General features: G+C 45.8%; 1 protein-coding gene across 1 annotated transcript in view; it reads right to left on the bottom strand.

The window, feature by feature from the left end:
- Positions 1–16,696, bottom strand: part of RTRAF (RNA transcription, translation and transport factor) — a 558,130-nt gene that overhangs the window by 316,744 nt on the left and 224,690 nt on the right. The gene's annotated exons all lie outside the window — the stretch shown is intronic.

Below are 16,696 nucleotides of genomic sequence, written 5' to 3'. Positions count from 1 at the left end.
CCGCAAATTGATTGACTGGTTAATATTGGATTCAGAAGAGACCTTCGGAAGAAAAGATGGATTGGTCCTGAGGCACACCCTATCAGGGAAGAAAGAAAGATGAGGCGGTTTGACACACACAGCCTGAAGCTCAGACACCCTTCTGGCTGAAGTGATAGCTACCAGAAAGGCAGTCTTCCAGGAAAGGTATTTTAAATCAGAAGAAGCTGCAGGCTCGAAGGGAGGAGCAGTAAGGGCCTGCAGGACTAAAGACAAGTCCCAAGGCGGTACAACCTCCTTGACTGGAGGCCTTAACAAAAAAACTCCTTTGAGAAATGTTTTGCATAATTTCGCGTCATAAGGAGCTGTGTCATGACCAATGTGATAATGCGAGATAGCTGCCAATTGTACCTTAATCGTGGAAGAACTAGCCCCTTGATGAAAGAGGTCTGTTAGAAAATCCAGCACCGCTGACATAGGTGCTGAGAAAGGATCCAAAGTTCTCTGTCCTGCCCATATAGAGAATCTCTTCCATTTACTCCGATAAACCTGTCTGGTGGAAGGTTTATGAGCAGCCACTAAAATGGCCTTGACCGGTGAAGCGATACCGAGTCCTAATTAAGGTTGGAACTGGAGCAGCCAAGCTGTCAACTTCAGGGTCCAGATTGGGAACTGACATTCCCAGAGGGTGAGAGATGAGATCCAAATTGGATCCAGAATCCATGGTGGATTGATTTTGTGAGACCATACAAAGGGGAACCAAGGTTGTCGAGGCCAGAATGGGGCAATGAGAATCATTCTGCTCCCCAAACTGTTGGCTTTCTGCAGAAGCCTCTGCATCAGAGGAAGTGGAGGGTAGGCATAAAGGAGACCGGGAGGCCAAGCATGCACCAGAGCATCCTCGAACTCCTGGTGGGGAAGCAGAGCGAAGAAATTGTCGCATTTGGCGTTTGAGGGAGAGGCAAAAAGATCGCAACAGGGTTGCCCCCAAACGGCAAAAATCTTCTTCGCTACTTGAGGATTGAGGGACCACTCGTGTGGAGAAAGGATACTGCGACTGAGCTTGTCCGCAAGGATGTTGGACTTTCCCGGAATGTGCGTTGCTACCAGAAAGCGTTTGGTGGAAATCGCCCATTCCCAGACTCTCATGGCCTCTCGACAAAGGGGGTAAGACCTGGTTCCTCCCTGCTTGTTGATATACCAGACTACCAGACTACCGACATGTTGTCTGTCTGAATCGCAATAGTCCCTGAAGGAAGAACGTGGTGAAGTGCTTGCAACGCTAGGAGCACCGCCCTCATTTCCAGGACATTTATATGCAATGATGTCTCTGTGGGATTCCACGTGCCTTGGATAATCTTTCCCGCAGAATGCCCCCCCCACCAGAGGCAAGAAGCGTCCGTGGTCACTGTGGCTCGGGGAAATGCAGCGCAAAAAGGTCTCCCTGCCAGGGGCTCCGGAGAAAGAAGCCACCAAAGAAGGGAGTCCCTGCACGCTCTGCTGACCGCAATCGGAGCGTTTAGAGACGAACAAAGAGGGGACCACTGAACTTGAAGGGTCCATTGAAGAACCCGCATGCGTAAACGGGCATGAATGAGAAGCGGGATAGCTGCCGCCATAGAACCTAGGGCCCTCAGGACCGAAGCTGCAGTTGGAGATGGTTGCAGGATCACTGTCACATGACACTTCAGGCAGGCGATACGGTCTGGGGTGAGGAAGGCTCGCATTGATCTGGTGTCTAGTCTTCCTCCTATGAAATCTATAATTTGAGTGGGATTCAGAAAAGATTTCTCCCAGTTGATCGTGATGCCCAGCCTTGGTGCTAGTTGAAGAAAGTAATCCCTGGCTGAGCACAGAAGATGCCTTGATGATGCAGTCAGGAGCCAGTCGTCCAGGTACGGAAAGACCTGTAGTCCCTGGAGCCTCAGGTGGGCCGCTACCACCGCTAGCACCTTGGTAAACACCCTGGGGCCTGAGGTGAGACCAAAGGGAGGACCCTGAACTGATAATGACTGGCTCCCAGCCGGAAGCGAAGAAACCTCCTGGATCGTCTGTCCATCCGAATGTGGTAGTACGCATCCTTGAGGTCTATGGAACACATCCAGTCGTTCTCCCTCAAGAGGGGGAGTATAGATTGCAGGGTGACCATCCGGAACTTTTGCTTGGTTACTGACAGGTTCAACTGGGAAAGGTCTAAGATTGGTCTTAAGTCCCCCGTCTTCTTTGGCACCAAAAAGAACCTGGAGTAAAACCCTAATCCGGTTTGATCTGGGGGGACGCGCTGGATGGCTCTTTTTTCTAGCAGCTGCTCGATTTCGATAGCTGCCGCCTCCCTTTGGTCGGGTGGAACATCTGGGAGGCTGCGAGATTTGGGAATCTTGAATAGGGGTATTGAATATCCTCTGGATATAACTCGAAGCACCCAACTGTCTGTTGTTATGGACTCCCAAGAAGTCAGGTGCATCGAAAACCGCCCCCCGACTGCCTCCAGAGACGGACAGCCGGGCAACCCTTCAGGGCTGCTGCGTGGGACTCTCAGAGAAGGGTTCTCTGGACCCAAAGTTGCCAGGAGCCCCCCTGCCTCTGGCACGACGACCTCCCCGTCCTCCTCTGCCACGGAAGGACTGGTTATCCGGAGCAGGTTGGGACTGCTGCGACTTCCGGAACCACATCTTCTTCTGTCCCTTTTGGTTCTTAGAGAAGGACCTCTGGGGAGCTGAGAAGCGGACTCAGACGGCAGACAGCGTCTTCCCGTCCTTTTCGCTCTGGACTAATGTCTCGCGAGCAGTCTTGCCAAACAAAGCAGAACCATCGAAAGGGGCATTTGCGAAATCACAATGGCGGAGCCAGGCCTGTCGCCTCATGACTAGGCCTGCTCCGCTGGCTCTAGCGGCTCCCTCAGTAGCATGAGACAGTAGCCGCATAGATGTATTGGAAACTGATCTGAGTGGCCATTCGGGTGGAGTAAACCTGTTTATCCTCACTCGAGATGGACTCCGGGGGAGATGCAGCGTATTCTTTAATCAGATCCCGCTGCATCCTAATGACATGTGCCATGTAGTTCAGCGCTCTCAAGGAGAAGGTTGCTGAACTAAAAACTCGCTTCCCAATGCGATCCATCGAACGGGACTCCTTGCCCGGAGGATGCACGGAGGGACTCTCCTGGGCCAATTCCCTCTTCGTGGCTGCAGCCATCATCATGGCATCTACTGGGGGACCCTTACTCCAGTGGGTGCGGTCTGATGGAGGAGAAAGAATGCGGTCCGGCGCTTAGGATAGGCTCAATGGTGTCCGGATCCTTCCACGCCCTGATGGAGATAAGATCCACCAGGGGTCAGCAGGAGGGGACACCCAAGAGGTAGAAGGGCCGCCTAATGCCTCCAAGAACACAGACTCGTCCGAAGAAGCCTTGGGGCAGACCACCCCCTGATCCTTAACATCTCCATGATGTCTCCAAATGAGACGTCCTCAGGGGTGACCTAGGGAGCCTTCCCTTCATCCAAGTCTGTGTCTTCAGTGACGGACTCAGGGGAGTCCATGTGCCTCCTCTTGCACTTACGCCCGAGGTAGTTCATCGGGGCTGTCCGAGGAGTACTCTTCAGCAGTTGGATGTTCCAAGGGAACCACTTGGGACATCGAGGCAGGCTGTCCCTGGGACCGGCTGGTGGGGCCTGGCCCAACTGCAATGGAGTGCGGATGGAGCCGTGGCAGGGACCGGGGTCCGGATGTCCTCGACAGTGCCCTTTCCACTATGTCGAAGCCGAGGGGAGCCAGCTTCTCTAAGCCCCGAGCCGACCCCACTGGATCCGACGTGGCTCGGAGTCGGAGCGAAACCGTCGGATCCGAGAGACCAGTGTGCTCCGACCTGGACGGAGCCAAGACACACCAGCTCCCTCGGATCCGAGGCTCGCCTCGGCTCAGAGAGGTCGGGTCCGGCACCAAGCACTCAAGGGATGGGACGGATCCGAGGTGCGCCGACCCATCGGATCCGACCCACCCCCGGATCCAAATCTGCACGGCGCCGACAGCTCCGAACCCGTGGTATGGGTCGGAGAAGGAGCCAAGGGGCGAAAGGGGTCGAAGCCCCTCCCGGATGGGGGGGGGCTAGGAGCACTCCCATTTGCATTTGGGCCTGGATGAATCTCATCATCCGGTCCATATCAGCTTCGCTCATAGAAAAGGTTGATCAAGAGGAGGCCACCGAAGCGGACCTAGAGAGCCTCGGTGACCTCCTGGAAGGACTAGCCTCCTCCTCCTCGGGTCCAGGAGAGAACCGAGGGGAGTGGAGCCGAGGAGGAGGAGGAAAGCTAGAAGGCACAGGGGAGGCCCGCTTAGATGGAGGAGCCGAACTAGAAGTTTCGGCTCTCCTCTTGTGGTGCTTCTCCCTGTGCCTCTCCTTCTGTCTTTCCTTAGAGGAATCCTTCCCCTCCGGCAACTTTGAGGGAGGTTGAGTCCCAGCCGGAGGGGGAGAACTCACAGCAACAGGTTGCTGAGTGGAAGGGGCAGAGGCGGCGGTATCTGGGGGTAAAAGACCCGCTAGCACCAACTTCGACCTCCGCTCCCTCAAAGCCCGGGGTTGAACCCTGCACAAATGGTACAACCAGATGACAGGTGTTCAACCCCAAGCATTTAACCAAGTGTGGCCATCTGCTGGGGATAGCTTATGGCCACACTCGGTACATTTTGAAAACACAGCCTTATGGGCTTCAGACATAGTAACCCTAAGGCCTAACACACAACACACACAAACAAACTACGCAAAACCCGATAAATTTAAACAAAAAGAGAGAGGAAAGCCTAAACACACTCAACACTAACTGAAACAAGAAAGAAATTAAAGATTTTGAAAACTTTTTTAGTCAAAAACTATCTCTTATCTTTCACCAACGCCAGGAGCTCTGGAATTCCGTAGCTACTTGAAAAGCGGCAAACGAAATCTGAGGTCAGTCAGGGCTTGGCAAGGGATTATGGGTAAGAGGGAGGAGCTAGGAGCTCGGAGCCTAAGCTTTTGAATTGCCGGCTCGGATCCGAGGTCGGATCCGATACCCACAGGTTGCAGACGAATGAAGTCTGCCTACTTCAGATCCCTAGATACCACCTTTGGCATAAAAGTAGGGTTGGTCCTTAGTGAAACCCTGTCTCTGTGAAAAATAATAAAGGGTGGTATTGCCATTAGGGCCTGTAGCTCCGAAACCCTTCTTGCTGATGTAATTGCCAACAGGAAAGCTGTCTTCCATGAGAGAAATTGCAAGTCAACTGAAGCTGCTGGCTCAAATGGAGGTAGAGTCAGTTTTTCTAGGACAAAATTGAGGTCCCAGGCTGGCACTGGGGCCTTTCTTGGTGGCTTAATGTTCTTGATTCCCCTGAGGAATTGCCTTAGTAAAGGGTGTGAAAAAACAGGAGGATCAGTGTTGTATCTAGCTGAAATAGCAGATGCATGTAATCTTTATGGAAGAATATGAGAGGCCGTTCTTTAACATATCTGCCAAGTATTCCAAGATGAGTGGGATGTTCAACAGTGATGCATCATGTCCCTTGCTGGTATTCCAATTGCTGAATCTTTTCCACTTTGCTAAGTAAACCTTTCTGGTGGATGGTCTTCGAGGCTCTGTTGGTATCCGCTGAACTTCCTTGGAGAGAGATAGGCTGAAGTTGTTTATGGGATCTCCCAGGCTGTTAGCTGCAGTGTCTGAAGATTTGGATGCACTGTTTTGAAGTTGTGTTGAGTCAAAAGTAGAGGCCATTGGGGAAGGGCCCACCTCCTGGTGTGACATATGCTCCGTAGTAGTGGGTACCAGTGTTGTCTTGGCCAGTCCGGAGCTATTATGATTCCCTTGGGTGTCTCTGCTTTGATCTTTAGTAATACTGAGGTCATCAGTGGCAGAGGTGGGAATGCATAGATTGTTAGGGAGTTCCAGTTGAATGAGAGGGCATCTATTTTCCAAGCTTTTGGATGGTATGTCCTTGTGCAGAATTTTGGTAGAAGATGGTTGAGGTGAGAGGCAAATAGGTCCACTTCTGGCTTGCCCCATGTCGAGGCGAGTTGTCTGAAGGCCTTCGGATGTAACCTCCACTCGTGTGGATCTGTGAAATTCCTGCTTAGGCTGTCCGCCAACACATTGTCTTTTCCTGGAACAAACTGGGATTGTAACTGGATGTTTAGGCTCAGTGATTTCTCCCAAAGATGCACTGTCAGTCTGCAAAGGGGGTAAGAGTGGGTACCCCTTGCTTGTTTATGTACCACATCACAGTGGTGTTGTCTGTCCGTATCAGTAAATGGCCTTGCTGGAGTTGGTGCTGAAAGGCCTCGATGGCATGCATTACTGCCAGCATTTCCTTTTGGTTTATATGCAGATGTGTTTCCTTTGGAGACCATTGTCCTTGTATACACCTGCCTTCCATGTGCGCCCCCCATCCAAGGTCTGAGGCGTCTGTGGTCATGGTCTGTGTTATCTGTGTTTTTTTGAATGACATACCTGTGTTTGCCTGGCTCACCGAGGCCCACCATAGGAATTCCTTTTGTAGGCATGGAATGAGCGGTATGATTGTCTCCAAGTTGTTGCTGTGTTGAGACCAAATGCTTTTTAGGTACCATTGAAGCTTTCTCATGTGTAGTCTTGCTAATGGAACCAGGAGAATGAAGGATGCCATGTAACCCAGGGCCTGTAGGAATCTCCTTGCAGTCATCTGGGTGAATTTTGCTAAACCTTTCAAGTAATGAGTTAACTTCTCTTGCTTGTCTTCTGTCAGGTAAGCCATCTGAGAGGTTGTGTCTAGTTTGGCTCCTAAGAAGATTATTTGCTGGGATGGCTGCAGTCTTGACTTTTGGAAGTTGACTGTGTATCCCAGAGCTTGAAGTAATCGTATGACATAATCCAGTTTTTTTTGTCAACATCAATTTGTCGTCCGCTTGTATGAGGCAGTCGTCCAGGTACGGGTAAATCTGTATCCCCTGGAGCCTGCAATGAGCAATTACTGAAGCCAGGCATTATGTGAATACTCTGGGCGCAGTAGATAAGCCAAATGGCAATGCTGAGAATTGATAATGCTCTGGCCCTGCAAGAAATCTGAGGTATCTTCTGCAGCTGTATCTGATAGGGACATGCAGGTATGCCTCCTTGAGGTCCAGAGTAATCAGCCAAGACCCCTTGCCCAGCATGGGAAGGAGTTGCTGTAGAGTCAGCATTTTGAACTTTGGTACTATGAGAAAGGTGTTTAATGCGGACAAGTCCAGTATTGGTCTCCATTGAGATTCTTTTCTTGGAACAAGGTACAGTCTTGAGTAAAACCCCTGGTCTTGTTCTTGTTGTGGAACTCTTTCTATTGCTTTCATCCGAGTCAGCAGAGTGATTTGCTTGATAGCCTCTGCCCTCTGGTTTTGTGGTAGGTTTGGCATGCCTTGTTTTCTTGGTAAGGTATGAAAATGAAACCTGTACCCTCGGTCTATAATGTCCAAAATCCATTTGTCCTTTGTCAGTCTGTGCCAATTTTCTGCAAACAGAGATAATTTCCCGCCCAAGGGAGCTTCTATTTGTTCCCTGGTAGGCGGTAGTAGAGGAAAGTCATTGAGACTGTGGTTGTGGGGCAGGTGAAACCCCTGCGTCACTTCTTTGGTTTCCTGGCTGCCATCGTCGTCCCCTGTAAGGGCCTCTGTATTGGCCTCTTCCTCGGCCACGTCTGTTCTTACCCCTTTGAAACTTTTCTAGATTAGGAAAGGACCAGTTTTTACAAGGCCAATTCCTACTGAATCTGGGGGGTTGAACCTGGAGGAAATCTTTCACCGTCTGAACTGATTTTGCTTTTTCTTCGATGGTCTTTAACACATCCTTAGCATTCGCACCAAAAAGCTTGTTCTTTTCCAAAGGTGCATCCAGAAGTTTTGCTTTTACATGATCTGGTAGAGGTTGATCTTTTAACCAAGCATGTCTACGAATGACTGCCCCTGTCACAGCTGCCCTACATGAAGCTTCCAGTGCATCATATCCACACTGCAGGAAGTGATTGCTTACTTGCTGAGTGTTATGTACAGCTTCCTGCAAAGTCTTCCTGTCTAAAGGATCAGGAGTGGCTAATGTTTTTTGTAAATCTTCTAACAGGTAATCCTGATATTGTAACATATGAAAAAGGCAATTTAAAGCTCTCATAGATAAGGTAGTGGATGTGTAAACCTTTTTGCCCCATCTCTCTAATGACCTAGCTTCCCTGTTGGAGGGCAATGGATTTTTAGAGGTGGAGGCTGAAACTCCTTTAGGCCCCTGTGAAATAGTTTCCAAATCAGCAGTATGGGCCCTGAATAAATGGGAATGAGTTTCTGGGACCTTGTAATACCTGTCTGGCTTGGCTGGAGCAGGAGGAAGAGAATCAGGGGTAGCACTAGAGTCAGAATATAAATCACCCAGAACATCAAGTACAGGAGGAATAGCCAAGGGCCTGTGCTGGGGCTTCTTAAGGAAAGTCCTCAGGCGTTTCCTAGAATCAGAATATTCCTGACCTTGCCACTTGAAATGTTCCCTCATGGTGTGCAGAACTTCCCCAAAAGAAATATCCTCAGGAGGGGAGGCCGAGGGGATGGAATCTTCTGCATCCGAGTCCTCATAGGTCTGGAAGAGCTCTTCCTGGCTATCAGAGTGGACAGAGCCCTCAGAATCTTCATCTGAAGGAATAGGGTCAGAGGGTTCAACCCGGGGCCTTTTATCAGAAAGAGGCTGGGATCCTCTCTCAGGATGGGCCTGTGAACCTCTAATCATGGAAATTAAATCAGCAGCCATGGACATAATTTGTGTCTCTGGAGTAGGCTGAGGTAAGGATTTAGAAGTAATATGCTTTGTTTTGCTGGCTGCCTTAGCCCTAGTGTAGGCCTTAATAGACATGGCCATAGGAGGCCTGGCAGCTCCACGTGCAGGAGTGACCTTGTCTACAACAATGGTCTCGGGCATTTCCTCGGTTTCGGAATCCGGAGGAAAATCGATAACTGGCATCGGAGTGATGTCCGGAATCGGAGTCGTCGGTAATGCGGTGTCTTCGGTTCGGAGCGGTGGAGAGACCGTCTCAGAGGGAACCGGAGCACTCGCGCTAGGTTTTGGCGTGGAGTCGGTGGTAGACGCGGGCAGAGGATGTCGGTCCCGGTCTTTTCGCTTTTTGGGAGTTTGCGATGTCGGAAGATCCAACGGCATGGTGTAAGCAAATTTATCGGCGAAAAAGTCTTCAGCGAACTCCGCCCGGCGCCTGAGAGTGCGCTTGTTGAAGCGAGCACAGGCTACACAGGCCGAGACGTCGTGGTCTGGGCCCAGGCAAGGAAGACAGTAAGAGTGGAAATCCTTATGAGGTATTTGTTTACCACAAGAAAGACAATTGTTAACTTTTTCAGTAATTTCTGACATCAGCTGCGGCAAGAAAAGGTCCCCAACGGGGTACTTAGCTTTTTTGATGACTCCGGTATCGAAGAATACAGGAGCTGACCGACCGGCACTTGCGAACTGCTTCTGCTTCGGGCACCGCGCGGCAAGAAAGACTGAAGAAAATGGCGTCGGCTGATGCTTATGTACTCCAGCCGCTCTGACGTCGGAGAGAAATGCGACATCAGCCGACGTTGGACCCAGACTTTGGAATCCGGCCGACCGAGGGCTGCCTGAGGCAGGACAACCCACATGTTATGACTGCAGTTGCATTCTTGAAGGACATCTAAGCTAACTGTTAAAAGCCAATCATTTTCTGTTTGTATTGAGGCATCATTCTGGGTGACGGTAGAATGTTGCTTAATGCTAGGAACATACCTGCCTGGGAAACTTTCAGCGGGCTCGTTCTTGTCTCTCTTCATATAGAGAAGGGCGGTACATCAAGGTTATTCACTCCAACATATACTATGACAGAGTCATACCAGCACCTGTTGAGAAACTTGAGTGCACTGGTGATATGGTGAATTCTGGCACCTGACAACCAAATAACAGTCTCTCTCCTTATCCAGTTTGGTGAGGGGCACATCTGTGCATCTCACAATGGAGTTTCCTATGACTAACACGTTCATAGATAGGTACTAGGCTATTAGCCCTAGGGCCTATATAAGCTTAGCCAAATGGTACCCTGGCTTTTGCCACCCAAGAAAATTATTTTCCTGTGCCCCTGTCAAGCAGAGCCACAGAAGTGATCTCCAGGGTGAATTTCTTATCTCCCATCCAATCATCAAGATTTTTCTTGAAGAGTGCTAATGAGGAGCTTTGATATAGATAGGTAGCTTTGTTCCAGAGTATGGGAAGTCTCTGGGACAGGAATCTATCCCTCCAGAATGCTGTTTATTGTGGTGACAAGGTTTAGATCCCTAGAGTGTGTAGCTCGGAGGGATTGGGATTTCTTTAAGTGAAGCATGTCCAACAGCTCTGGGTTTGACATAGCTTTGTATGTTAGGCAGGGATTGCCTCAGAGTAGGCGATATTAGATAGAGTTAAGCTGGAGTTTTTTTGGGACCGTCTGGTAGGGCATCTGTTTGAGGCCGGTAATCCTCTTTGTGAGGTATTTCTGTGGCCTTTCCAGTTGTAGATGTCCGAGGTTCATACCAAAAGAGGCGTTTTACTCTATAATGGGTCTAATGAGTGATTAGTAGAGGGGAACAATTACCTCTTTTCCCGGATGACAAACCTTTTGTGATGATGTGCCACGGAGAAAGATTTCCTGACTACTGTGGCCCTAGGTCTATGAGACAGGTGTGTGGACTGTGCGGTGTGTGGTATGGTGGTCAACTGAGTTCACATGCGCTTATGCCTCAGAGGTCTCTTTTGTTTGAGTATGCTTTTGAGGACCTCTGCATATGTCGGGGGGGGGGGGGGGGCATTTGAAGTGTGATGTTCATGCTGCCAACCTTCTCAGTGCCAGAATTGTGGGGGAGTGAGCAATGACATTAGGTGTTTGATGTAATTGCATCTTACAAATTGTGTTCCTAGGTGGTAGTAGTAGTAGTAGAGGGCTGTCCATGTACATGAGGCAGTTGCTACACTATCTCAGGGTGCCAACCAGACTGGCAAGAGAAAATGTAGGAAATTGTTCATCCATATTTGTCAGAAACCGAGGGAGAGAGGCCAGAAAGAGCTAAGAGGGAAAGGGAAGAAGGTCTAAGAGTAGTACTGCTAAGTGCTACAGTCACAGAACTGATAGATATGAGTGAAATATTCAATAATGAAGCTGCTGGCTAAAACCAATAGAATACTGGGTGCTTCAAAAAGACCACAAGGGCCACTGGAAAATTCTATACACAATTTTCATTTTGCTCAGAGCACAACATCTGCATTATTTAATAACTTGTTACAATTTTGACTTAAAATGCTTAAACCACTCACATACTCTAAAGGACAGCTGCTGTTAAAATGTTGCAGCGTATAAGGAATCCCAGGGAAAGCATATCTCTCAACTGGACAGATTTTCGCATGATGTCCAGATTTTTGTCCCATATTTTGGGTCCATTTCTCATAAAATTGTGGTTTTCTGGCAAGTCATTGAGGGGTGAAGTCACAACATAAGACATGTGAGTTTCAGACTTCAATACCCTTCAGGAAATTTGTGCGAATAATTAAAAAAACCCACAAAACACTGTTCTATTAATCTCCTAAGTTTGTAACAGCAATATCAAGTGCCCATATTTTTGGACCTTTTTCCCCCAATTACTGTTGGCTTTGTCAAGATTTCTTGCTCTAAGAGATTGAGATGTATGAGGGAAGGTCAAATTGAAAAGTGACACTCTGTGTCTGGTTTGATCACTCGGGCTAAGTGATATAATCATCACATGGATCCCAAGTCAAGACAGGCAGTCAGAGAACTTTATAAGAAGACAGAAATTTAAATTGGTGCAAGAAGAGGCACAAATGTAACCACTGACATGGAGGAGGCTTTGACTAAATGGTTTTGTTCAGTATGGCTGAGGTTTCCCTTGCTTATCAATGTCTCATCTTAAATATCTATCCAAGCATACAAGTTGAAATGACTCGCTTATTCAAAATGTTGAATTCCATGCAAGTTTGTGATCTAATTGCATGCTTATAAAAATTTGCTATTAACATGAAAGGTCAACTTTGCTTAAATACTTTTTAGTGGAAGGCCATGGAAAAAAGCTCCATAAATCTTTTCCTAATTACAGCACTATATGAAAGGCTTTATCAACAAAAGTACAAGTTATACACAACAGTAAGTACAAATTATTCATGTAGAAACATCTCTGAACAGTAGCACTTGAGAAGGTATTTCTTTAAAAACTGAAGATTTGCACCAGCAAAAGTAGCTGGATGTTTATTTAGAGGGATTACACCACCTGCTTATAATACAAAGGCATTTATTGGGGCCATTACTCTGGTGTAGAGAAGCAATTACAGTGCAATTAATTCTTTAGGTATACTCAGGTTTATTTTGGAAAAAGGTGTGGACACTGTTGGCTTGCTTATAATGGATAGATAGTCTTCTGGAGTTTGGATGCATTTACACTGAAACGGGCATCATCATGGGTATTACAAGATTTTTGTGTTAAGCATTAAGCACTGATTGCTGTATCTTTTGTTTCCAGTAGGGACACACCACTGAAAGAGTCTGGTGATCAATAGGACTTCTGTCAGTTGGTAGAGTTATCCAGTACACTATCTTTAATTGAGCATAAGGAGGTTTGGAAGTTCTAGCCTATCAAGCTTCATTAGAAAGTCACAGTGATGGATACATTGTGCAATCTTGTAATGGCACTGTTCCAGCTTGGAAAAGTGTGCTAATCTTGTAGTGGCACTGTTCCAGCTTGGAAAAGTGCACTAACTGTAGCTTTGCAAAGACAGGATACACAGAGTAAGCAGAAGGTTGCTGTAGGTGTTAAGCTATGGGCTGTGAAATACCCTGCCTTGCATAGCAGACTTAGTTTGTATTGACACTTTTAGACATTACGTGTAAATGTCAAATTTCTGGTTTTCATCAATAATACCAAGTTGAGCATGGATAACCTGTTCTACCATGGTGTTACTGAAAGATGAAAAATGTAAACCTTTTGCTCTTGCTATATGCTGTCTGGGAGTAACATGATTAAAGTTTCCTGCAGTTCAAGCAATAATCAGGATTGTTCTAGTCAGATTTCCAAGGACAAGTACAATTTTGGGTGACAGAAAAGATTAATGTCATCAGCACACTGTAGCTGTGTAACTGTGACGTATATTGCTGTTAAAATGAATGGCATTTATACATATAGTGAACAGGTGGGAACCCAAAATTGAGGATTGCGAACACCAGTACAGATAGATATGCCGAGAAAATATCCATTTAACATAATGGGTACAACCACTGAGCTACCTTGGTAAACCAGGTAAGTTAGCTATGTGGTGAGGCCTTGGCCTACAAGTTTGTGGACTGGTAGTAGATATGACATTATAAAAGGCTTCAGACAGGTCAAAAACAGGGTAGAGAATGGATGCACAAATGCTTTACAGTTTACAGTGTCAAGGAATGAGTACACATGCTTTTTGCTGCTGTGGTGGGGGGAGTGTGTGTGTGTGTGTGTGTGTGTGTGTGTGTGTGTGTGTGTGTGAGAACTTATTTTATATGCCTTGTAAAGTCCAACTGGGTATAAAATCTATTTCCAGCAGAGGCCAGGGGAGAACAGACAGAAGCCTAGAAGAACATTTCAGTATAACTTTTGCAACAACACAGTACAGTATAAGGTTTTGCAACATATGCATGGGACATCTATATATATTTACAAACTGTAAAACTAATTCTAAAAGGAATTTCAGGATGTGAGTGTGTGGATATATTTTTGTAGCACTTGCAGAAAGGTGGGAGTATTGCAGTTAAGTCTATATCTGCACAGTTCAATGGAATATCCTCTTTTGGGTAAGGAGGGATGACCGTTTTTTTTTTTTCCCACAAAGAAGGTACATAAAATTCCTGAATGAATCCAGTGATTAATACTGCACATTGGGTAAGATAGTACATCAGCGCCTATTTTGATGTACTACACAGGCAAATTATTATGCTTTAGCTGAAAAGACATACAGCCCCTAACACTACGTTTAGCATGTTTATCTCACAGACACAACGTACAGGGTTTAACTCCCACCTTGGGGAAAATGGCTAGACTTAAAATGGCCCACAAGGGCAGCTAGCCTAGTACTTGCCTATGAACAGATTCCCCACCTAAGAAATGTCTCCATTCAGACTACAGCAGCAAAAAAACTTCTCTTGTAAGGATTTAAAGGAACAATGTTAAACATGTGTCCTGTCTATTGTCCAGTAAGAGGATCTCCTGACATAGGTTGCTCAACTGAGGTTAGGGATCCAATTCACTGAGCTGCCAGATAAAGCACAGCTGATGCAACATTTGAATGTTGCAGTCTTGCATCCTGTTTAAATTGTGCCAATAAACACAAAATTCATTAAGCAAAGTAATGCTGGAACTGAAATAAGATGGACATTTATTTATGTGCCCATATCTTAACGGATATTTTTTTTGTTAAAACATGCCAAACCACTGCCACAGGAATAAAAACAATTTAAATGACCAATATTTAGTACTTTCAGCCCCAAAAGGAACTTCACTAGTCCAACTCTGTCAAGGATGACATGAACTGCTCTATCCACGGCTTCCACACACTAGCTAAAGTCTTTACAACCACCCAGAGTGCATTTTTAGGCCGCATCTGGTTAATGGACATTCTAACGGAGAACAATGCAGACATTTTCAACATGAAAGGGGACATATCACGGTGGCTCTTCTCAATGCCACAAGTCTTAGCAAACTGTCTGATTCTTGAAACTTATTTGCAACTTGAATACAGGTACACATTTCTTTAGTTACTGAGACTTGGTTTCAATGTTAACTAAGACTTGGTTTCAATGTAAAGAAAGCACTCCCTCCATAGCTAGGTTTTGCACTTGCTATGCATTCAGGCTCGACAGAAAATGCAGTTTCCCAACTTGTAAAGGACGCCACCACCTCTATACAGATTTCCCAGAACCTCAAACTGAAATCTGAACTCCAGGTTACTATGAACAAGACAAACCTTCAACATACTGTTATAAGATATTTACAGTGTCCCACTGATGACCAGGAAAAATTAAATCGCAAAGGGGGAGTTGGGGTATTGGATACAGATCCTTAAGGAGAATAACTGCTATAAAGAATATTACTTTAATAAAATTGTAGGAAGTATTCCAAGAACTAACCAGCACATGAATAGAAAAGATATTTTGCAAACAGGGATGACTGCAAGTAATGGCACAGAAAAATGAGGTAAGAGTGGGATGAGGTCAAGAAGTTTGGACTGCTGGTTAGCGACTGCCATCCCCATCAGGGACTGACATTAGAATATAGGCAAAGAGAAAGACAGGGGACTCTGAAGTGAAAGACCTTCTCTGGTAAATCTTTAGTCAAATCTAGAACAGTTGTTGCTGTTAAAAAATGGTATAACTAAAATACTGCATGATAAGTAAGAATCAGATTAGAAAATATTAGGAAGAGAAACTGGAAAAGCAATTTACAAGGAAACAATTAAGAGAACACGTATGGCTCACAAGCATGCAACAAAATCCAGAAAGTTTAGGATTTTTTGTTGGAAGTACTTGCATAGGCATTTTTATACCCCAAGCAGACTTCAAAGAATTTTTCCAAAGTCAGACGGCAAATATTGCTGGTGTGATGGGGAAGAAAGGTAAATGGGAACAGTTTTTGGGAGTGTAATGAGTTGGCAGAAAACTCTCGTCAGAATTACTGTGGAAGTAAAAGTCCGTAACTCTTAAGGAAACAATTTTTTGAGATGAGGCGCAGGATCTGAACTGCCTAGATAAAGTAACACCTTAAATTTAATTCTGCTGACTGCCAAAAAGGCAATGCATTACAAGTACTGAATATTGCAAAAAGAACAAAATGAACTGGAAGAGGGATCTTTAGATAAGGGTAGGAGCAAATAACACAAATAAATGAAATCTGTGGAACAATGCATGCAGACTAATGTTCAGGGGAAAGAATGACGTTGAACGGAGGGTGGGACTCGAGCGATTTATGTAATGTTGGACTGAGTTATAAAGAGAAGATTTAATGTGTAATGTCTGTAAATGGAACAAATATTAATATGGTTTACTTTCTTTTCCATTTACTGTATGTGCCCATATCTTAACTGATATTTTAATAAAAGGTGTTTAAAAAAATTAAGAAATGTACTTCATTCCCTTTTGCTACAAAACTGACAAAAATGTATCCAAATTATTTTAATGGAAGTTTAATTTGGAGTGCCCGATCTCTATAGAACTAGGAAAGATGAAGGAAAAAAGGTGAGACAAGATCGTGCAAAGAAATAAAAACTGACCGCTCCACTGCGTAACTCAAGGTGGTATGGAGGTGCACAGCATGATGTCTAGAAAAATCAGACGTCACATTATTGTAATGAACTCCGAGTTCCTAACTCAAAAATAATATTAATAACGTGAACTTTCAGAAATGGTACATTACACAGACAGGTAACTGCCATTTATACTGAACAGTGCAGTATGTTACTGACAGTTTACTCAAAGTGACTAACATTTACTTTGCTACCTTTATTCATGATGTAGTCCTCAGATATTCCAAACATGAACAATTTCACTTTAACAGCATCTCGCACAGAAAACAGTGTGCATGCAACTAAAAGCAGATTATTAAATAGCTTAACTACCATACTGTACATAACACTGCAAACTTAGTTTTGATTGCTGAGTTGGCAACCTTTTTCTT

This window comes from Protopterus annectens, chromosome 6.part0, assembly GCF_019279795.1.
Source record: "Protopterus annectens isolate FY-2018-M chromosome 6.part0, PAN1.0, whole genome shotgun sequence".
Classification (NCBI taxonomy): Eukaryota; Metazoa; Chordata; order Ceratodontiformes; family Protopteridae; genus Protopterus; species Protopterus annectens.
Note: the sequence above shows the minus strand (reverse complement) of the source record. Positions and strands in the feature narration are given on the sequence as shown.